At 35.8% G+C, this 14,810-nt stretch overlaps 1 long non-coding RNA gene across 1 annotated transcript; it reads left to right on the forward strand.

Annotated features, from left to right (window-relative positions):
• The first annotated feature begins 201 nt into the window (after nt 1-201).
• Nucleotides 202-11,526, forward strand: LOC125860168 (uncharacterized). Its single transcript, XR_007445817.1, has 2 exons — nt 202-533; nt 11,128-11,526. It is a non-coding gene; the product is annotated as an uncharacterized LOC125860168 (long non-coding RNA).
• Nucleotides 11,527-14,810: the final 3,284 nt, after the last annotated feature.

A 14,810-nucleotide genomic window follows, 5' to 3' on the forward strand; every position in this document is an offset into this window, starting at 1 on the left:
TTTAATATTTCGGTAGTATATTATATTTTGGTTATTTTTAAAAAGAAAAATAAAAAGATCGAACTCACTCCTAATTTATTTTTGATATTCTTACAAATCTATAAGGGCATTTTAGGAAGATTAGACACAAGAAATAGATCACATTCACCCTAAACCTAATCTATAAAACTAAAAGAAGGGACTCTAAGAAAAAGAGGAGCAGCCGCAACTTGCCCAACAAAAAAAAAGTTCAACCTCAATTCACATTCTCCACTGATATTTTACCATTACATAGCCATGTAGAATTCAAAGACATCATTTTTAAAATGTCATGAAAACAGCCATTCAACTCTAGTTCACCAAAAATTAAGACAACAACACAACAAATTTGGTTGCTCAAGATCTAAACGGAGGTAGAGTCGAGTTGGCAAAGTGGTTTGGTCATGCTCTAGTCAACATCTTGTTTCATTTTCAAGTTTAACCGGTGATTTTCTACTATAATCCAACGCTTGGAGATTTTTATCAATAGAGTGAAGAAAGTTTACTCCATCAAGGTTCTTTCTCAACTTTTTTATTCAATTTTTATGCATCTGTTTTAGTTGTTTTCATGACTAGTGTATATCTATGTGAATGTGTTTGTTTTAGCTAATGTTAATGTTTCAAGAATCATTCTTGAATTGCAATTCTTATTTTTTTTTTTTTGATTTGCACCGGGTGTCCGAGTCTCTTTGAGCCCCGACTAATCCCGGGGGTGCACAGGCCCTCGGCAAGGAGTTTCCCGCAAGTGCACCACGGTTAATTCAGGTTTTACCCAGTCCGATGGCCCTCAGAAATTGTTTGCACCCAATGGGTTTCGAACTTGAGACCTTGAAAGGGAGCAAACCCCAAGGCTCAAGTCAATTGCCAGCTCCATTTTGTGGTATATACGTTAGATTATATATGTGCTCTAGCTGGATGTTGTCTTTGTCTATTATTTATTATGAGGTTGGACACCTAAAAATAAATAACACTACAACAAAACAACCATTTAGTGGCATTAGATTACTTTTTAAATATTGCCGGAAAATATTTTGCGGCAATTGAGTTAATATAATTGCATCTAGAATCACAGAAATTTTTAACTACATTTATGCAAAGTGTTGGTTATAAATATTCATATTTAATATTGTCATTAAATTTAATATAGTGACAACTATATTATTGCTATTACATTCTTTATTTGTTGTATTATTGTAAAAAGATTAATTCTTGTCAAATCTATATAGATAAGAAGATATATAAGCCAAACCCCATATTTTTTTCATTCAAATATATATACAATTTTGCTAGGGAAAAAAAAGGAAAGAAAGAGTAAATTAAGAAAATAAAGCAACTCTGAGTTCCAAGGTAAAAGATGGAACTTTAAAAGACAAGTAAAAGTCTAATATGGGTGAAAGAGGGAAAAAGACCCTTTTGGAAACAAGAATGTTAGTGGAAATGTGAAAATAAAGAACAAGGAAGAACAACAATATTTAACGTGGTTCGGATCAGAACGATCCTACGTCAACCAGAGAAAAAATGTCTGTATATTAACAAAGAAACGGGAGAGATCCCAAATGCATCTAAGAGAATTGCTCTACTAATTCTCTACTCTTCTAATGTATTTTGCTATGAGTTTAGCATGGTTTTAACAATGAAGAATGACCATCCTTTTATAGTTGGCCAAACTTGGGCCTCGAAGCACAAAAGAGAAGAAATACAAAATTTGTCTTCTACAAATTTTAGCTTGCTCTCCAAGTTTAATTCCTAGCCAAGTAAATTGGCACATGGAATTTTCTTTCATTGGGTTTTACCCCACAAGGACTAAACCACCTCTTTCAATCTCCACCTTGATTTGCGTTTCAAGCATGTATATGAACAACTCCGGCCAAAACATCGAAGCTTAATAGGAAATCACGTTGTAAAAAACAAGAAGAATCAAACGTTTGTTGAACACACTAGCTCCACCTAGCAGTTGTTCTCCCAGAGTTGCATCAGTAGATGCATACTCCCGCTAAGTCCTTGCAATGTGCAAACTTGGCAAGCGAGACTCTCTTAGTTAGCATGTCTGCAATTTTATCATTTGTGATAACCTTCTCGACCTTTATAGATCTCTCTTCAACGACATCTCGAATAAAATGGAAGCTGACATCAATGTGTTTGGTGCGCTTATAGAATCTTTGATTTTTAATCAAATGAATAGTGCTTTGACTATCACATCTTAGAGTTGATTCCAGCTCAACCAAACTCAATTCTGCCACCAAACCTTTCAACCAGATAGCTTTGTTTACTGCCCCCGTTGCTGCCATATATTCTGCCTCTATTGTAGCAAAGCGACAAGCGAATGTAAAGTCAATTTTCGACTAACAACACTATCAACGAGAGTAAATATATATCAAGTTGTGGACCTCCTTATATCAAGATCCCCTGCATAGTCTGAATCTACATAACTGAGAACCGAAATACCTTTACTTTTTGAATAGTTAGGCCAACATCAGAAGCTCTTTTGAGATATCTTAATATCCACTTGACTGCTTCCAAATGTCTTTATCCCAGATTTGTCATGTACCTGCTTACCACACTTACAGATTGAGCAATATATGGACGTGTGCACACCATAGCATACATACTGCTACCAACTACACTAGCATAAGGAACTTTTGACATGTGCTCCATACCACAACGACAAACTAAGGCACTTGTAACTCTGAAGCTTGAAATGAAAAGCTAATGGTATGGCTTGCTCATATATATGCATATTGAATCTTAGAAGAGGTACATTGGAAAGGGTTTTGAGAGATTCAATATGCATATGAGAAAGCATATAAGTACATGGTTAGCTTCTCATTTCAAGCTTTCAGAGTTACAAATGCCTCAGCCTGTGGATTGGGGGGAGAACATGTCAAAAGTCCCTTATGCTAGCGCAGTTGGTAGCACTATGTATGCTATGGTATGCACACGTCCAGATATTTCTCAATTTGTAAGTGTGGTAAGCAGGTACTTGGCAAATCCAGGAAAAAGGCACTATGAACTGTCAACTGGATATTGAGATATCTCAAAGGAGCTTCTGATGTTCGCCTAACCTTTCAGCAAAGTGAAAGTATTTTAGTTCTCGGTTATATAGATTCTGACTATGCAGGGGATCTTGATAGAAGGATGTCCACAATTGGATACATCTTTACTCTTGTAGTCAGTTCCATCAGTTGGAAATCGACTTTGTAGTCAATTGTCGCTTTGTCTACAACAGAGGCAGAATATATGGAAGCAACGAAGGCAATGAAAGAAGCTATCTGGTTGAAAGGTTTGGTGGCAGAATTGAGTTTGGTTCAGCTGGAATTAACTTTAAGATGTGATAGTCAAAGCCTTATTCATTTGATTAAAAATCAAAGATTTCATGGGTGCACCAAACATATTGATGTTAGATTCCATTTCATTCGAGATGTCATTGAAGAGGGAGTTATAAAGGTCGAGAAGATTATCACAAACGATAATGTTGCAGACATGTTCACCAAGATATTCTGCTTGCCAAGTTTACACACTACAAGGACTTGGCGGGAGTATGTATCAACTGATGCAACTCTAGGAGAACAATGCTAGGTGGAGCTAGTGTGCTCAACAAAGATTTGATTCTTCTTGTTTCTTACAATGAGATTGCCCAGTAAGCTTAGAAGTTTTGGCCAAAATTGTTCATACACATGCTCGAAATGCAATCCAAGGTGGAGATGGAAAGAGTTGGTTTGGTCCATGTGGGGTCAAACTCAATGGAAGAAAATTTCATATGCCAATATACTTGGTTAGGAATTAAACTTGGAGAGCAAGCTATAATTTGTGGAGGACAAATTTTGTATTTCTTTTCTTTTGTGCTTGGAGCCCAAGTTTGGCCATCTATAAAAGGATGGACATTCTTCATTGTTGAAAACATCCTAAAACTCATAACAAAATACATTAGAAGAGTAGAGAATTATTAGAGCAATTCTCTTAGATGTATTTGGGATCTCTTCCCTTTCTTTGTTAATATAAAGACAATTGTTCTCTAGTGGACGTAGAATCATTCTGATCTGAACCACGTTAAATATTGTTGTTCATCCTTGCTCTTTATTTTTATGTTTCCGCTAACATTAATTTTATGTGCTTCAAAGATACTATAATATAAATGTTCACATTTGCCAGAGGAATATTTCTTAATAGACAATTCTAGGTTTATGTTCCAGTAAACCATTTGGTTTGTGGGTTATTTGTCATGATCAAGACTTTTAACTTAATATCTGTCTTGTTCTCCTTTTTCCTCTTAAATAAAACTTGAGAATGCCATATTTAAGTGTGTGGCATATGTATATGCGGCCGAATATCATCGAGTATTTTCTACCTTCCACCAATATAGGTATTAGAGAAATATTGTGTTATCAATTTGTATTCTTATATAACATCAATACTTGAATGCATGCTACAATTGTTGAACTTCGTTAAACACAGTTTTTTTGCATTAATGTGGACTGCCTGCAAATTCGTTGTAATATCATATGTAATAATAATATGTAAGAGAGTAGAAATTAATTAGCATAGGAGAGTAAATATATTGTTATCAGTTGGGGAATAGATGACGACATTTCGAGTAAATAACTCAACAAATTTATGGCCTTTAGAGGAGTTGGAATCTTAAAAATTCAATAGCATAAGCAAGAATGACATGCATTCTGGAAATGGAAAAGCTAAAAGTAAAAAGAGGAAACTAAGGAATATGGCAAAGGATATGATGTTTGAAGGTTCTTGACTCCGAGTCTCTCAAGAATCAAATGGCACACTTCACAAATGCATAAAATCAAACAGCATCTCCACCTTTCAGCAACATTTTTCTGCACCTAATGAAAAATATATTTTTTAATAGAGCTCTTACCAAATGGAATTTGTAAAGGATCAGTAAAGTTGCCCCCATTTCTGGCCCTAGAAAAAGCAACCCCTAAAGCAAGAAGATATGTATATCTACAAGCGATGCAGCATAAAATTAAATGACAGGATATGTCGATTCTCCGGAGGTTTATTCCTTCTCTTAAATTGAGAAGGAATGCTCTATTAAAACATGGAAGGAAATAGTGATAAGGCCACACTCTATTGGCATGCAGCTCTTTTGGTGGATCCATACAGCAGCTTGATCAAATATTTGAGCTTAGACTCTAGAAGAAGAAGAGGACGGACATTTTTATTCAATATGCATAAACCCTTCTTTCAAACTCTTTCTCCCTTTTAACCAAATGCTAATTAGATCTGGATCCCAAATAAAACACTTCAATATTTTACTCGGTCAAATCTCGTTCACCACTTCTAACTGATCATATGCCCTTACACAGTTAACTTGGTTCACAACATTGTGCCACCCTGCTGGACATTTAGAGCATATTAACTCAGCAGCGGTGGATAGAGTATGTAAAAAACTTTTGCATCAGAGTTATGACATTAAGCAAAAACAGTAACCGTGCAACTCTCCTTTGGCATTTCATCTGAAATATGTGATGAATAAATAACTGCATGCCAATAGAGAGTATCCCTATCACTGTTTCTTCTTGTTAGAGAAGAACATAGTGACTTACTATTGGTGGATACAGTATGTATTGCATCAGAAATACACTAAGCAGAGACAGTAACAGGGCAGCTCTCCTTTGGCTTGTCAGCTTAAATATATAGGTGCATGCCAATAGAGAGTTGCCCTACCACTGTTTCCCTTATAAGTTCAAGAATACATTTTTATTCACCAACTCTCTTTTTTTCTCATTTTTCTGCTTCTATTTCATCACACCAGAGCCTTCCAAGCTTATATGGGTCATTCCTTCTCAGTTTAAGAGACGACATAAAGTATAAACCCATGAAGAATCAGCATATCCTTCCCATTTTATGTCTTCTTGCTTTTTCTAGGGTTAGAAAATGGGGAACTTTCGTATCCCTTTTACCATTTCATTTTGTGGCTTTTCGGATTCCGAATGCTAGTCTCACTTAATTAGGTACTTTTTTGTGACTATATGAAATGTTTACAGCATATCATTGGTCATATTCCTCATTTTCCTCTTCTTTTGTCCATATCGACATTTCTATGTACGGTCGTTTTTGCCTTTGCGTGGCTTTTTCTATTTCCTAGTGCCAGTCTCACTTAATTAGGCTAGTAAAATTTTCAGATCTCAAGTCTTTCAGAAGTTGGGAAACAAAATTGATTTAGCAAAAGTGTAGGACGACAAAATAAAAATTGGATGGCGCTTTCTAAGTTCTCTCATATTACTCAAATGTGTCATCATTTGTTCCAGTTTGCATATCACACTAACGCAAATTAATTAACTATCTGTGGAAGTTTAAAATTTGTTTGCACCTTTCAACATGTTATAGAATGTATACAGACTTAACTCTAGTAATATACATAGCTATATTTAGGTAGCAGATTTATAGGAATCACTACAGATTCATAGGAATCAATCTTAATTTCATTCCTTAGTTAGCACCTAATGTATTGTATATATTCACTACTAACCTACTGCAATAAGATAACATTTTCCATTAAATTACATGGTATCAGAGCCTATCGGCTCATGTCGTTTTGGCTGTGTTACGGAAGAAGTTTGGATTTCTAATCCACTGATTTAGAGTGTTCAGTCGTTGTCACCACCACCACAGAAGGAGGTGGAGTATATTTTCCAGCCAAACCAGTCTTCTCTAGCATCTGGGTGTGAAGCCAGTGGCTGTCACACACTGCTCGTATAGTTCGCCTATTCATCATGCACCGACACGTGAAGGTGCATGTTCTGGCTGAATTGATTGGGCTTTGAATTTCCTGCGTCGGCTCGTCATTTCAGGCGAATCTCAGGTCTGTTCTGGTGTTAAAACACGATTTGGAAAGTTTGTTCTTCACTTCAAGGTTTGTTTCTGTTCTGCAGCATTGAATCTGGTTTGTGATTTATGATTCTGTGGCTGCTAGCTCCTACTTCAGTTCAGATAATTGGAGTTGTGTGGATAAACTGCTGGTTTGGGATTTGTTTTTCTGAACTACTTATTTGGGTATTTTATTGTTCACTGCTTGCTCTAATCTACTGGTCAAGTAGTCAATTTCTTTATTTTGCGTCGACAATTGGCTTCTTGGTTGATAAAATCATTTAACTCTGTTCATTTGTGTTTGTGGGGTCACGAACTGACGTACATGCTTCTGGTTATACTTGTTGTTGATGAGTTAATTCAATGGAAAATGTTGTCTTATTGCAGTAGATTAGCTGTGAATAAATACAATACATTAGGTGCTAACTAAGGAAAGAAATTAAGACTGATTCCTATGAATCTGCAGTGATTCCTATAAATCTGCTACCTAAATATAGCTATGTATATTACTAGATTTAAGTCTATATACATTCTATAACACTCTTCCTCAAGCTGGAGCATATATATTGATCATGCCCAGCTTGTTACAAAGATAATCAACTTGAGTTCCATTAAATGCCTTTGTGCGTAAATCATCTACTTTCTCTCATGTCTTCACATATCCGGTGGAAATCAAGATTTCCTGAATCTTCTCACGAATAAAATGATAATCAACCTCAATATGTTTAGTTCTTTCATGATACAGCAGATTTGAGGCAATATCCAGACAACTTGATTATCACACCAAAGTTTTGCTGGTGTATGATTTTCCAACTCAATTTCAGTTAGAAGATGATGTATCCACATAATCTCACACGTAGACTGTAACATAGCTCTGTACTCAGATTCTGAACTAGATCGAGATACAACACTTTACTTCTTACTTCTCCATGAAACTAGGTTTCCTCTAAGAAAGACACAATAGCCTGTAGTCGATCTCCTGTCAATTTTGGATCCACCATAGTCAGCATCTGCAAAACACTCAACACAATTATGACCATGATTTCTATACAATATCCCGAGTCCAGGGGCACCTTTCAAGTAACATAAAATCTACTCCAAAGCTGCCCAATATTTGACTGTAGGCGAGGACATAAACTGGCTGACAATACTTACTGCAAAAGCAATGTCTGGACGAGTCACACTGAGGTAGTTTAACTTCCCAACTAACCGCATGTATCTCTCGGGATCATCAAAGAGGTCGTTGTCATCTTTCATAAGTTGCACATTGGGAACCATTGGAGTACTGCAAGGTTTAGCTGCTAACTTTCCAATGTCTGGGTATAGAGGTGAATAGATACAAGAAGGGAATTCTGTTGTCTCAAAGAAAGTACATTCCTGATCTTCTTGCAAACACCAGAAAGTTAGCAGCTAAACCTTGCAGTACTCTAATGGTTCCCAATGTGCAACTTATGAAAGATGACGGCGACCTCTTTGATGATCCCGAGAGATACAGGAGGTTAGTTAGGAAGTTAAACTACCTCAGTGTGACTCGTCCAGACATTGCTTTTGCAGTAAGTGTTGTCAGCCAGTTTATGTCCTCGCCTACCGTCAAACATTGGGCAGCTTTGGAGCAGATTTTATGTTACTTGAAAGGAGCCCCTAGACTTGAGATATTGTATAGCAATCATGGTCATACTCGTGTTGAGTGTTTTGCAGATGTTGACTATGTCGGCTCCAAAATTGATAGGAGATCGACTACATGCTATTGTGTCTTTCTTGGAGGGAACCTAGTTTCATGGAGAGAAGTAAGAAGCAAAGTGTTGTATCTTGATCTAGTGCAAAATCTGAGTACAGAGCTATGTCACAGTCTACGTGTGAGATTATGTGGATACATCATCTTCTAACTGAAATTGGGTTGGAACATCATATACCAGCAAAACTTTAGTGTGATAATCAAGCTGCATTACATATTGCCTCAAATCCGGTGTATTGTGAAAGAACTAAACATATTGAGGTTGATTGTCATTTTATTCGTGATAAGATTTAGGAAAACTTGATTTCCACTGGCTACGTGAAGACAGGAGAGCAAGTAGCTGATTTACTCACAAAAGCATTGAACGGAACTCGAGTTGATTATCTTTGTAACAAGCTGGGCATGATCAATATGTTACTCCGGCTTGAGGGGGAGTGTTATAGAATGTATATAGACTTAAATCTAGTAATATACATAGCTATATTTAGGTAGTAGATTTATAGGAATCACTGCAGATTCATAGGAATCAATCTTAATTTCTTTCCTTAGTTAGCACCTAATGTATTGTATATCTTCACTGCTAACCTACTGCAATAAGATAACATTTCCATTAAATTACACAACACATATGGTGTGGTATTAATTTACGAATTTGCGTGCAACAAAAAACAGTCCTTACGACTTAAGACATTCAAGTATAATGAAGCTGGACAATTGGCATCCAAGTCTGGATCAATGTTACATAAAAATACATTCATATAATACCATCCAAGTTTCTTGCTCCAGCAAGTCTGTCCCTCAAACCTATGCCCCATATACCCGCATCACATCTATATTTATATCTATATCAGTATCACTATCAATATTATTTGAAAGTGAAATTCAAAATTAGAAAGTTGAATCACCCGAATATCCTTCTAAATAGTTAATCTTAATATATATCCTACTTATAGATTAATTAAATGGTCTCAGGTAGTGTATAATTGATAATTGATAAAAGCCACCTATTTCCAGTAGTTGATAAATAAAGTCGTCGAGTCAGATACTTCAAGAGCCAAACTAGAAAAGCCACTATTTGGAAAAAGGGCGTTCATTGTTTGGAGAAGCAAATCACTGCATAGACTTCTAAAACGGAGATCTTAAGTTTAGTTAGTTAGCTACCTAAACTTTTACATTGCTAATGATATTCGATTCCCACCTTGTTATACCCTACCCCATTTCCCTTTCTCTACCCCGATGTAATAAAAAAGATATAGGGAAAACAATGGACAAAAAATAATAATATATTAAAAATATATAGTATTCTAAAAGGACAAAGGCGTTTTCATCAAGAATGTCTGCCAGATTGTGTTTAGGCAGTAGTGATGTTAGGTAATTTGATTGTTCAGTTCGGTAGTTGTTTGTCTCTCGAAAGAAGATTTTTTTCAATTTGTGCTTGTTTTCTTATTAGTATCCAGAATTGGACTGTGTTGATATATGCTGCTGCAGTTGTGCAGCTTCAAATGTCTTAAGAGTAAACTGGCACAAATGATGATACACTTCGAACTTTTATTACGAGAGAACACAACAAGCACCTTATTCGAACTTTTATTATGTCAGGCAAATGAAGCAGTACTCTTCATTTCATGGCCTCTAAAAGAGCTGGAATCCTAAAAATCAAAACCAAATAGAAAATGTAACATAGAAATGTAAAAGAGAAAAGAACAGAAAAAATAAGGAATATGATAAAAGGATATGCTGTATTTCACTCCTAGAGTGCAAAAGGCACACACTTCAAAGGCATAAAATCATGCAGCATCAACTTTCAGCAACTTTTTCCCGAGGGAATCTGATGAAAATATTTTTAAAGGAATTACTTTCAGGAAATGAAACTGTCAAGGATAAGAAATTTACCACATATTTTTACTCAAGAAAAAGCAATCCCATAATGCAAGAAGATATCCACAGACCACAACTAGAACCAAAAATCACATAGGATATGCTGATTCTCTCAAGGGTTTATACCGTCTCTTAAAGTGAGAAGGAATGCCTATAAAAGCATTGAAGGCTCTGCGGTGATGAACCAGAGGAAGAAGAAAACGAGAGTTGGTGAATGAAAATATATCTTTGAATTTATAAGCGAAACAGTGATAGGGCTACTCTCTATTGGCATGCAATTGTATATTTCAGCTGACACGCCAAAGGAGAGCTGCCCTGTTACTGTCTCTGCTTAATCTATTTGCCCTTTGGGCATTCTTAATATTTTGTTCTGAGTCGTTCTGCTCTCGTGCTATTCCAAATATTAAGTCTTGTTTACATTGTTGTGAACCCACCAATTGATAATGTGAATGCGATCGTGAGATGTATTCAATTGGCAGTTATAGCTCTATGAATGTTACAGTATAAGATTCTAATTTTTGTATTTAATCCTCAAATTATTTTTGTTAACTGAAGATTTATACGTAGTTCTGATGAATTAGAATTCAACCGATTGTAAATCTCAGACAAGCTGCTTAGCTAGTTCAAAAGATTTCCAAAGCTATGAAATTAACACTTTGGAAATTCAGGTTACAGGATAAATGAGGTTCATCGGATTACTCAATTCTCTATCAGGCAATGTATCAAAAGTTACAAAGTGATATATCTAAAGGTACTTGAATATTTTCCGAAGTTTCAAATATACAGTTCAAACTCGGGGAATATTTATTCTGGAGTTTGAATTAGTTAAGTTTATAATATTGGTTCGAAATAATGTCTTCTCCAGAAGACTCTAGCCCTGTTAATTATGATATCAGGGAGCTCAACATTGATTCGGAAAAGGCCAACTGGTTCAGCTGCAGCTCAAAGACCATTTTACAGTTGTAACATTAGACTTGTAGTTTTATTCTGAGCCATTTTATGTGTAACTACAAATACTTGATTCATTTATGAAATAAAGTTTGATACATCAATCATTCTCAATTCCACGAAGATTTTGTTTATATAATCTTTTTTTCTCTCTCATTAAGCCGGGACATTTCCACCAGGGAAATATCCATCTAATTTTTGCAAGTCTAATTTTAACATGGTATCATAGCAGGCAAATGAACTATACTTGTTCCTCTCATTAGAGCATCATATCTCGAAGCTAGATTTTGTATTTTGATTGATTTTCAAAAAACAATATATGGATAGGGTTCAATTTCTGATTAAACAGGGGTTTACTCTATTCTACTTCTGATTCAAAGGTTTCACAATGGATTATGGTCATATTTAAGGCGTTCATGATGATGTATTATTTCGGGCATGGTGACTGATCTTAGCATTTATTCTAAGTTGAAGACTTTTACTTCCTCGGGTTTCAGAAGAAGAGTGGTACTATCTTCTCTTATCTTCGTATTGTGTGTATCATTCTGCTCCTCAGTACTTCTCCTTGTCTGTTGATACACCAAATGTGACCTCGATCATCTACTTCTTCTTATAGCCATCAAATTCATTTAGTTTCCCTTCTTTAGGTGGAACTGCCTTTGTGGCAAGGGGAAACAGCATGTTAATCTCTTTTTCTGCCAAAAATAAATTGGGGTCATATGCTCTTTCTGGTGAGCAGATAAGTTTTTCTCAAAGAGTCTAATTTAAGGCAAAGAAGCTTGTCCTTTTGTGTCTTGCATATATTAGAAATTCTTCTAGATACATCTACAAAAAAATTCTAGTGAACTTTATCTTCTAGATATCTAGTTATTTCTTTAAAATAATTATCTTAGATACTATCCTAGACTATTCTAGAAACATTACAAGAATAACCTATCATATTCCAAAAAATCAACTTTAATTTTTCACAAGAGCAAAATATAAAGACTCAACAACCTAGAACTAAATGATATCAGTTGTAAGTAAGGAACAGGGTTCTTCAGTTGTTGGAGCAGTCTTGTTGAAGCACCTTGGTGACTTTGCAGAGAGAAGTTGAATATTTTGATTTCACCAAACTTGGGTTTTCATCTCTTGGTATGTTGAATACATATGGAGGATGAGAGAAGTGAAAACTTGGACAATTTAACCAGAGACGGGGACAACAACAACTTTTCTGCAGTGCTGCATTTCTACAAGACTACAACAGTGACAACAACTTTACAGTTGTGGACAGCTGTGAGAGTTGACTCGTACATATCGTTCTGCTGCTTACCTTGTCCCTCATTAATTCCCCTATGATATAAGATCCTTTGAAAGATAGTTCCCCATGAATGAGCATTTAAATCAATCAACAGATCTGCCTGGTGCGTATTTGGTCCCTCATCTCGTTCCTTGGCAAGTTTGTCAAATCATCAAAACAAAGCATAGTAATGCAGTGACTATGCATCATCAAACACATTGATGAGTTAGCGATAATCACCCCCTAATTTGTCTCAAGACTGTCAATCAGTGTTTTTCCAAAAAAAAAAATCAAGGATTAATACAACACCATCCAGGAACCTTTACTGAAAAATTAGTATAACATATGAATCTTTTAAAGTTTGGATCTATCATGGAGTAAAAGAATATATTGCAGATTAGGAATATTCAAAATATGCCTTCTTGCAATCTACATTGTGGTCAACAGATACATAGTAGCAAAAAGTACATCGTGCCACCCTGCTTGAATTTAGTTTCAGGATTTAGAGAAGAACATATTAACTCAGGTGGATAGAGTATGTAAGCAACTTTTGCATCAGAGTTATAACATTAAGCAGAAACAGTAACCACGCAACTCCCCTTTGGCATTTCATCTGAAATATGTGATGAATAAATAACATGTTAGATCGAGAAAGATTTTGATAATTGACAAATAGAGGAACAGATGAAAGGAACTGGTTGCACCGACATGTTCCTTTCTGACCGAATTCGACTGGGATAAGGAGAACGTCAACCACGCGAATTAGAAGTTATAAAGCGGTGGAAGGGTTGCTTATTCGACAAGAAAGCAGTGCAAAAAGGTTTCCTTAAAGAAATCCTAAACGAAGTAGGAAGCATAATCAAAGTAGGAAACATAAGCAAAGAAGGAAGTAGTGTGAATAAAGATTCAAGAAGGAAATAAATCAAAGCCCAATTAAATAGGAAAACTACACGAAGTAGGAAAAAAAGAACATACCACGTGAGCTTCCAAGTTCTACGCAGAAGAGGAAGTCGAGTATGAGTAGGAGTCCAAGTTGAAATAGGTTTTGGATTCAAGTCCAAATCTATAAATAGGGCAATATTTTCTTTGGAGAAACTTGCGCACTTAAACAGAGAGTTACAAGCAGAATACAATCAAATAGAGGGAGTTCATATTTGAGTGATTTTTGATTATGAAGTGTAGCCAATGCAAGGAAACAAGAATTGAAGAACTGATTCATAGGCTTATGTTTTGTAGTTCTTAAGTCAAGTTTGCTTGTATTGAGTTTTTATCGAGTTGTGTTTTTAATTCTTTCTAGATCCAGTGAAGTATAAACTGGAGTAGGAATAGAGTCTTCAAGTTGGGGCGACGTAAAGACTTGGGAACATAAACCTTGGGGGGTTTATGTTGGAGTTTAGGAAGTAGAGTTAGTTCCTAGGATTGCAAGAGTTGTAATATGAATTCATAACTTGAAGTGGGTCGATGATCTAGTTGGTTGTTGGCGTCTAGGAATTAGAGTTTATAATTCCTTAGGTTACATAGGTTTGTAATCTTTTGTTGAAGCTCAAAGTTTAATGAAGTAGAGTTAAATCCTATAGAGGTGTAGGTCGTGGTTTTTACCCTTTATGAGCCGGGGTTTTCCGCGATAAAATATTGTATCATTACTTTATTTGCTTTACATAACGTAACTGTTGTAATCTGCAAAGGAATAGATCGAATATACATGTTCCTTAGGCAAATCTCGGGGTCAGTATTCCAACATAACCGCATGCCAATAGAGAGTATCCCTATCACTGTTTCTTCTTGTTAGAGAAGAACATAGTGATGACTTACCAGTGGCGGAAACACTACAAGAAAAGTGTGAATTATATGGGGATTTTTCTGGGGATTAGTATGAAAATTTGCAGGAAAATAAGTTTCCTACGGATTTTCATACTAATCCTCAGGAACATCCCCATGTAATTCACACTTTTCTTGTAGTGATATAATATGTAAATAGTGGGTTCAACAGCTGCTGTATCAGAATAACATTAAGCAGAGACAGTAACAGGGCAGCTCTCCTTTGGCATGTCAGCTTAAATATATAAGTGCATGCCAATAGAGAGTAGCCCTACCACTGTTTCCCTTATAAATTCAAGAATACAT

This window comes from Solanum stenotomum, chromosome 3, assembly GCF_019186545.1.
Source record: "Solanum stenotomum isolate F172 chromosome 3, ASM1918654v1, whole genome shotgun sequence".
Lineage (NCBI taxonomy): Eukaryota > Viridiplantae > Streptophyta > Magnoliopsida > Solanales > Solanaceae > Solanum > Solanum stenotomum.